This window comes from Triticum aestivum, chromosome 2A, assembly GCF_018294505.1.
Source record: "Triticum aestivum cultivar Chinese Spring chromosome 2A, IWGSC CS RefSeq v2.1, whole genome shotgun sequence".
Classification (NCBI taxonomy): Eukaryota; Viridiplantae; Streptophyta; class Magnoliopsida; order Poales; family Poaceae; genus Triticum; species Triticum aestivum.
This window is the reverse complement of record NC_057797.1, coordinates 19711151-19720386: the sequence shown is the minus strand read 5'-3', so window position 1 is coordinate 19720386 and position 9236 is coordinate 19711151. Positions and strand designations below refer to the sequence as shown.

Sequence of the window (9236 nt, the reverse complement as noted above, 5' to 3'; positions counted from 1 at the left end):
CTTTTAACTCTTATACCATGTAGAAGTGCATGCTCTAGCCAATCATTTGATAAAAGAGACTAGACAATATATTTTTACGTCAACAATGACCATTTTTAAAAAATGCAATCATTCTGTTTAAATATGAACTTCTTATGAACATTTTTATAGAAAAGTGAACATGATTTAAAAGCCAAAAAGAGGCCAACAAAACAAATTAGCCGAAAACCAGCCACCGGTGAAACGCTTACTAGGCCAGCCCATCTAGTGCATCCTATTCTCCTCCTAATTAACTAGGTAAGGGCATTTTCAAAGCTGATTCTCAAACTGCCTGCAACCATGCGGATTGCATGTTCTGGACCTGTTTTGTCATCCAAAGCAGGCGTGTATCGGTTTATCGATCGATCCGGACGTGATTTTTTCCACAAACCGGAAAATTGCTGGGGGGGGGGCGTCCGATTCTGACTGCCCTGAGCCACCCAAAAAACCTCCCGCCTCCGCACGCATTCCCACCCGAAGTGGTCAGCACCGCTCCAGAGCGTCAGTGCTGTATTTATCCCCGCCCAGAGCAGACATGCTATTCACGTCACTCCGCGCATTGAACCGGCACGCCGGTTGAGAGCGTCGGTCGCATCGCTTTCCGGTGCACATGACTCCTCCACATTCAAACGACCACATGTCTTTCCGCCTTCCTACATTAAACATGTGTGGTTGTCGAGGAACCTACTACGACGCCACACGTCCGTCCCTCTGTCGGCCACCATTAATTACCCAGCCGCTTGCCCTGCCATCCGGACGCTATTTAAACTCCAGCCCCGGCCATAGCCGCATCCATCCATCTCCGCTCCCTTTCTCCTCCCCACACCACGCCTGCCATGTCCTGCTCGAGCTCCAAAGTCATTTGGGACAGCATGTCATACGAGCTGAAGATGGAGATCGCCGTCGTTGCTTCTGACTGGCAGGCCGAGAGGTCGGCGCCTCGGACGTCCCAAAGGAGGATGAGGTCGATGAAGAGCCGGCGCCACCCAAGTCGCCGATCCATCCCGACATTACCATGGTCGAGGCCCATTCTCACTACATTGAAAGGATGAGTAGAGCATTGGAGGTCGCCGGCGCTCGGGCCCCGGGAAGGCAATCGCTCTTTTGTTGCCGTTGAAGCCAAACTTAGCAGGCTCATCATTGTCGGCCAATTAGCCGCTTGCAGACTGCGGAGGCGGAGCTTCATTTTTTGGGGTTCATGGACATGGGGAATGGGCGTTGGCGGTAATTTACGCTAAGTTTAGAGTCTGGTCTTGTTCAAATATGTCAAAAATCATCCAATTTTATGTAAAAATTATCCATGTATAAATAACATCGTCCGGGTTGTTTAAATATGCATCAAATTTGTTCAATTTCATTAAATTTGGACCAAAAAGCAACCAAACATATGCGGGTAGCTTTGGATGGCCGGCTCCCCTATGAGTGTTCACAAACGGATCCGGTGTCCAATTTGCATGTCGGCGTTGGAATTGCCCTAAGGGACTTGTTGTGTATGTATGGTACTGACATATCAGAGGAGAGCACAAGTGATCTTGAAAACCCCTTGACTTTATTACTAGCCTCATCACAGTTGACTGTAATGAGTGAAAACAGAGTTCTCGGATTCTCAAATTGTCATGTGTCTCTCTCTCTGTACTTAACAACGATGTTGAGATCCCCTCAACGAAAACGAAAAGAAACTGACGATCACCAAATCAACGAGCGATATCACTCAGTCCACTGGATACAGCGTAGCATACCGTCTACGCCTCTCCATGGGTGGCGCTGGTGGCGGTGGTGGCGGCAGCGGACTCTCCGGCAGTGGTGGCCACGGTGCAGTCGACGGTGGAGGATACATGAACGGCGGCGGACAAGGTTCCTCCTTTTTGGGTGGTTCGTCGTATTGCGGCGACGGTAGCCACGGTGCGGTCGACGGCGGAAGATACATCATGAACGGTGGCGGATAAGGTTCCTCCATGGCCTTGGGTATCGGAAGCGGGCACGGTGGAGGAAGATCCCGTTTCTTATCATCTGGAACGCATTGGCCGATCTGAAATGGGCCAACATGTTCTGCCAAAATCCAGACGACGGTCGTGAGCTCGCCCCCTCGGCTGAGCTGCCTGGCATGGGACTCCCGGCTGCATCGGGTGCCCGCGTACAACAGCTTGTCCACCCACACGTTGAAGACGAGCTCCAGCACCTCCGGCATCTCCGACTCATCGGCCTCCAGCAGCGCCATGGCAATATTTGCTCCGTCGGAGACGAGACGGGTTTTATCATGATCCAAACCCCACTCGCCATCTGCGTCCATCTTGTCACGGAGAGTCCTTGCAAGCTTCCCCTCCCTCGCCCTGCCGGTTGTCGTCGAACCGGAACGGCTGTTGACGGCCTGTTTGCGCCAAATGTCCTGCAAAGAATCGAAGGTTACTTCATACAGGCTGCGGAGAACGAGGGCCGGTAGCATGCGCCGGCGCACGGCGACGAGGAACATCAGGTACTCGGACAGCGCCTTGATCGCCTTGGCATGTGCCGCAGCTGCGCTCTTGCCATGCATCAGTGATTGACCGCCGCCGCACATGAGGAAAACTTGGGTGGCGATGTGCCACACAAGGATGTCCTCCTGGAACTCACGGCCAAAGGCCAGCTGGAATCTCCGCAGTTTCACCGGACGCCTCTTGACTGCCGCCTGGCCCCAAAATGTGGTGATTTCATTCATGGAGTATGCATCATCATCCCCGACCTTATCCTTCCCGTGGTCGTAGGTTGACTTGATGAGTATCTTCCGTGCACGTCCGAACACCAACATCTTGACTTCTTGCGAGAGCTTAAGGCGCTCAGAGTGGTGGTGTTCCTTCCACCCATCTTCCAATCCAAGCTTCTTGGCCGCTCTCCCGCATAGAGGCATCGTCTCACGGGTGCACTCGTGCAGCAGGCTGTACTGCCCGATGGTGCCCGACCACATTCTGTAGCGGCCTGGCGCCATGCCGAGGGCTAACCGGCCAAGATCCAGGGACACGACGGCACGACAGAGCCGGCGCCATCTCCCAGAGCACAGAGCCTCGTGGTGAAGCCATGCCCGTGGCCTAGCCTCCAAGAATGCGTGCATCCAGGTAGACCCAAGTGCGCTGAGAAGCCATCTCATGTCCAGGATCAAAGTACCTACCAGCAAGGTGTAGGTGATGACCACATCTGCTCTCCTCTGGCCGTCTTTGCCGTACAGCACAAACAGAACCAACGCCGTGAAGGTGGCGACCGGTGAGACAAGCCGGATCGAGTAGCCGACCCAGGAGTGAACCATGGCTGCCTTGGTGTAGAGGATGGCGTACATGAGAGAAAGCTCCATCTCCACCACCTTGCACATACTCTCCCACCCAAAAGAGAACATGACCTTGGTTGCTTCAAGGTCAGATGAATCCATGTTGACAGAAGAATCGGTCATTGCACGCTGGCAGAACGGGAACATGTCGTGGGCAACCATCAGGGCTTGCTCATTGTCCAGCACCGTTCCGCTTCCGGAGCCCGAGCCATCAGTGTATGTGTATCTCCTTCGTTGCCTCTTCTTCTTCTTCTTGCTTGAGCTCCGGATGTTGCCCAGGTTGCCTTGCCATAGCGCCAGTACCCTCTCCACATACTTGGCAACACCGACGGCGAGAATGGCGATGGATGATGGAAGCAAGGCCCTGTCACCGCCGCCCAGGTATATGTGCTTGTACACGACATAGATGGCACCCCCGACCTGCACCAACACGTTGAGTGCTTGCCGCCCTGACAGCACGTTGTCCTCCAGGGAGTAGGCGCTGATGTTGTCCGGGCCGCCGAGATGCTGCAGGAGGAACGGCGCCCAGAACGCCACCAGCTACGGCTTCTCCTGGGACGTGCTGCCGAAGGACAGGCTACCGAGGGCGTATTTCGCGGCCCAGTTGGCCAGCTGGTACGCCAGCCATAGAAGGAGCGTTCGCCCACCGGAGGCTTTTCGCCGACGGATCCCGGCGAGGAGGATGAGGAGAAGATGCGCAGCAAAGCTTAAAAGGACCGCTATCCGGATCATCCCAGTCTGGTTTAGCCATCCTTCCATTGGACCTGCACCGAGGTAAAAATCAGATGATCATTTCGCATATGTAAGTAATCATGTACACTAAGTGAACAGGGGATGCAATGGTACTTCTACAGACACTATGATAGGGTGCAAAGTATGTCAGTGAGCCGCCTAGCTACATCAACAATCACTAGAATCACCTTAATTTCTTCTAGAAATACTCCTTTGGAAAAATAAATCAGTAAATATTTGCCCGTTTCATCCTACCAAACCAAGATTTTTGCTTATCATCCTGGTTTTCTACAAATCGGGATCTCGGAATCCCCAAATCACATCTCATCCAAAGTCAGCAAAGTTAGGAGCTACTGCACAAAGAATGAAAAGAAGAAAGGATCCGTCTAAACATAACGCAGTCAGCCGCGAGCTTGGAAGAAGCAAGAACACAATGGTGGGCTGGTGGCAAAAAACGGCCATGAACCCATCAAGGGTTGGAAGAAAGGATTCACTGAAGAAAAACAAACTCCACAGAAACCGTAGCCTTGACTTGGAGCTTACCTCCCAGTGTTGGGCTTCTGGACCCCGGCCGGCGATCTTTCAGCCGCGTATCTCGTCGACGACGCGGGACGAAGTGGTCGAGATAGCATTGACAGAGTGATGATACCACGAAGCAGCAGTAGCACAGCAGTCCGTCACTCCCCGTGGAGCTAGATGGAGATGGTGGGGCGATGCTACATTTAGCCTTCTTTGCCTATCAATCATTGTACGGCCCAAACCCAGCACCTCACGTGCATTGCGAACCCAAATCCAGCAAGCATTTGATCGGAAAGAACTGCCCACCTAACATGTTTGGTTAAATTCGTCTCTCTTGTTGATCGATGCTCATAATGAATTTGTTTTCAAAAATTTGTGACATGACATTGGAAAAATAAATAGAGGACTAAGAGAGTAAAAGTGTTCACATCTACAAAAAAATGGTCACAAATTTGGAAAATTGTTCAAGTTTTTTAAAAACATTAAAATTTGAAGAAAAAAAGCCTAATAATATTTGTAAATTCAGAAAACGTTTGCATTTTAAAAAATTGTCAACTTTCTAAATGTGATAAGTTTTTTAGAGATCTTTTCACTACAGTGACCCCGGTTTCTACAGAGATCCCAGCAAATGTCTGGTCCCCAATTCGCTAGAATGTCCGATCCCCGATTTGCAATGGACCGGCCCACTAGGACGTCTCCCTATGTGGCAACCCTGCTATTCGGCGCGAAGAGCCCCAAATAGGAGGTCCCAGCAAAAACATACCTATGAAAAACCGTCCACCGGAAAGTGCTTAGTGGGTCAGGCAACCTACTGCATCCCGATAGGTGAGTCTAGCAATCGTGCCTGGACTCTTAAACTACACTAGCTCATCTTGTGGATCGTTGTTGTGGAGCAGGCCTGCTCAAGCATGCAAATCCTATTTGCTACATTAAGCGGCAAACTATCGAGGCTACGCACACCTCGCGTCCATAAAGAGTGATAGATGGGCCGGCCCACTAATACATGCGAGAAATCGGTTTTGGGAACCTTTTAGAATTCTTGAAATGATTTTTTACTGGTTTTTTCATTTTTCATCTTTTTATGATTCCTTTCGCTTTTCTACATATTTTAAATAGTCGCAAAATTAAAAAAATGTTCAATATATTCTAATTCTGTTTGCAATTTTGAAAAATGATAGTTTTTTAAAAGGTGTTCGTGTTATTAATTTTTTCTTGTTTTCATAAAAAAATAAATATTGTTCATCTTTCTAAAAAACTATTAGTTTTTTGGAAATGCCTCATGTTTCAAAAAATGGTTTGACTTATTCATAAAGTTCGGAATACCACAAAACATTTGTATTTTCTAAATAAATATACTAATTAGAAAAATTGTTCATGTTATTCAATAAAATATTCATAATTTTAAAACAAATCGCATTTTGAAAAAGTGTTTGCGTTTTAAAAGTGTTTCTTTTTTCAAATTATTTCATAATTTGCAAAAACTATCTGTGTTTCTAAATAAGTAAGGGTTTTACAAAAAAAAGTTACATTTTTATTTAATTTTTTTGTGTTTTTGTAAAAACAGACAAATTCGATGCGACATCAGCTGAGCCGCCACTGCGCCAATGTGCTGGCCCACTGTGGAACGCCGCGTTCGGCTCCCACTCGAATGGCAGTATTAATTGGGCCTCTGGCCTGTGGGCGCCATGGGCCAAGACCTACACGCGAGGTAATCCTTCAGCGTTTCATTGCAATCTTCATTATTCCCGCAAAAATGGCAATGTTCTTTTTGGGAAATCCTATGTGCCGCTTAATGCGGCACACAGTCGGGGCTTCGCACAGGGGACCGCCCGACTGGGCCGGCCCAGCGGTTGAATAATTCGCAAATATTTTATGAGCAGTAGCATGGGATCGAACTACAGACCTCCTGGGATGGTTGATAGCTGCTACACCAGACTATAGTCACTGACTAAAAGTGCAGCGCAAAGCTTTAAGAAGGAACGTCAACAACTTATACGACTTTTTAAAAATTTCAAACGCGGCCTTTTCTCTGCAAACGTGCATATTATTTTGGAACACGATTCTTTAAAACAATTGTGAATAGTATTTCAAAAGAGTAAATTTATTACACGTTAACCTTTGAAAAATTGTTAATAATTTTCAGATTCTCAAACAGTTTTATAAAACACAAAAGATGGTTTTGTAAAATCTAGATTATTATTGGAAACATGAACATTCTTTCAGCATTGATCAATTTCTGAGAAACGGGAACATTTTTTGAAAAGTTTGAACGACATTTGCAAAATGGAATATTTTTTTCAAACTTTGAACAAATTCAAAAGTACGAAAAAATTTAGGATCTACAAGCAAAAATTGAAATCGGGTACAATTTTTGAAATTCCAAGATAAAAAATGAAAACGTGAACATTTTTTAAAACGGGAACATTTTAAACTCCCAAACAAAATATAAAAACATGAACAGATTTTCAATAGACGAACATTTTTGAAACACCCAAACAAATTTTGAAAATGAGAACATTTTCTGGAACTCTCAAAAAAATTAAATCATGAACAATTTTGAAACCACAAACATTTATTGGAAAGGGAACATTTTCTGAAAGTCCTGAAACAAATTTAAAAACATGAACAAATTTCTGAGAACACAAACATTTTTTGAAAAAGTATGTTTTTTTGAATTTCACGAACGAATGTTTTCAAAAACATAGAATTTTTATATTCGGAACAAATTTTGAAAAAAAGAGAGATAAACTTGAAAATGAAATAACAAAAATAAAAAAGTGAACATTTTTGAAATTTACGAACATTTTCTGAAAAAAAAAGAAATAGGCTTTTGAATTACGAACATTATCTTGAAATACATGGAAAAGAAATTCAAATTTATGAACTTTTTTGAAAATCTGAAAATTTTCAAATTTATGAACCTTTTGAAAACACTAAAATTTCATTAAATTTGAGAACAGTTTTGGAAACACAAACATTTTATCAAATTTTTGAACGTTGTTTTGAAAACACAATTTTTTAAAAACTCCGAACATATTTTCAGATTGTCGAACAATTTTGAATTCTAAACGTTCTTAAAATTTGCGCCCTTTTGAAAAACGAAACTGACAAAAGGAAAGAAAAGAAAAGAATAAATAAACAATATAATAAGGAAAATGACAATAAAAAATAAACAGAAAAGAAAAATGGAAAAAAGAAAAGCTACATTAAAAGCAGCCACAAAAGAAAACAGGAAAAAAGAAATGCCGATTCCCAAAACCGGAGAAAACCATAGCTACACTGCTAACGGGCCGGCCCAGATCGCGTCGCTCGCTCCTGTGCGACCTTCGACAACTTGACACAACGTGTGTCACATAGGATTATCCCTTCTTTCTTGCGCTTCTTTTGCTGATGTGGTGACTGATAGTCTAACACATTGCGATGTCTAGAAGACCAAGTAAAGAGATTGGCCAAGATGGAAAAAAGTGACAATGCATATCAGCCTCTATCAGCTGAAACCGAAAATGGCTTTGAAGATCATGGTGTTTCGGGTCCATTTACAACCAAGTTGATGTGGAAAACTATCATCAACTTGGTCGGTCCCATGCAAAATTGTGTAGGCCTCCTACTGGGTGCCCGCATGCATCCAGTAGATATGCTTTCGCTGAAAAGGCGCGATAACAGGACGGCTCATTCATGAGTGTCGACCAAATAAAAAAATGTGACGAATGTAACGCAGGCGGGGAGTCAAACTCTTGACCTCGAGCTGGAGAACAGTGTTGCTAGCAAGTCAATCTGGTGACTAAGGTTTGCTATTAGTGAAGCACTACATTTGAAGTACTAGGTTGAGTAGCAGGTAGCCTTTTTTTCTTCAACATTTTCAACATTTCTTGGAAAATGTGAAAAAGAATTCTCTAAAAAGTAAGAATAATGTTTGAAAATCATGAAAAAAATAAGAATTCTAAAAAACTTTTAGAATGTGAGCAATGTTTTTAAAAAGTGAACAACAAATTTGAAAACATGATCAAGGTTTTGGAATTCTGAACATTTATTTAAAAACAATATGATGATTTCTTTAGAATATATATTGAACAATTTTTCAAATACAAGCTGAAAATGTTTCTTATATAGGATGAACAATTTTTAGAAACATATTGAGATTTTTTGTGATATACTATGAACCAAAATTTTAATACACATTGTACATTTTTGTCATATACGCTGAACAATTTTAAATTATACAGTGAATTTTTTTATAAAATATGTTGATGAACATTTTCCTTGAATATATGATGAACATGTTTTTATATAAAAATGCAATGAACTTTGTATAATGCACGAAAAAAGAATTACAAAGGTAAAAACGGAAAACAAAAAATAGAAACAGAAACAGCGAAAATAAAAAAAAAGAAACAGAAAATAGATGAAACAGCAAAGCGACCGAGGGCCGGCCCAATCTAGGGCGTCGGGAGCTCAAGCTTCAGCGAAGACATGTTGTTTTGACGATCGCGAGCGTCAAACAGGGATTGCCAAAACTGTGTTGGTATGCTTATGGTATGCTTTGGCATTTAGAATATCACCGATCCCTTAAAACAAAATCTATAATATCACTGGCATGCAATGATTAACAGCTAATTAATAGTCAAGTGGCTCGTCGGTCTTGGCGCTCGAGAGAGGCCCGCCGGGTGACACA

The 9236-nt window shown here is 44.0% G+C and overlaps 1 pseudogene; it reads right to left on the bottom strand.

Moving 5' to 3' along the window:
• Positions 1–1591: 1591 nt before the first annotated feature.
• On the bottom strand, positions 1592–4741 carry LOC123184353 (uncharacterized; annotated as a pseudogene).
• Positions 4742–9236: the final 4495 nt, after the last annotated feature.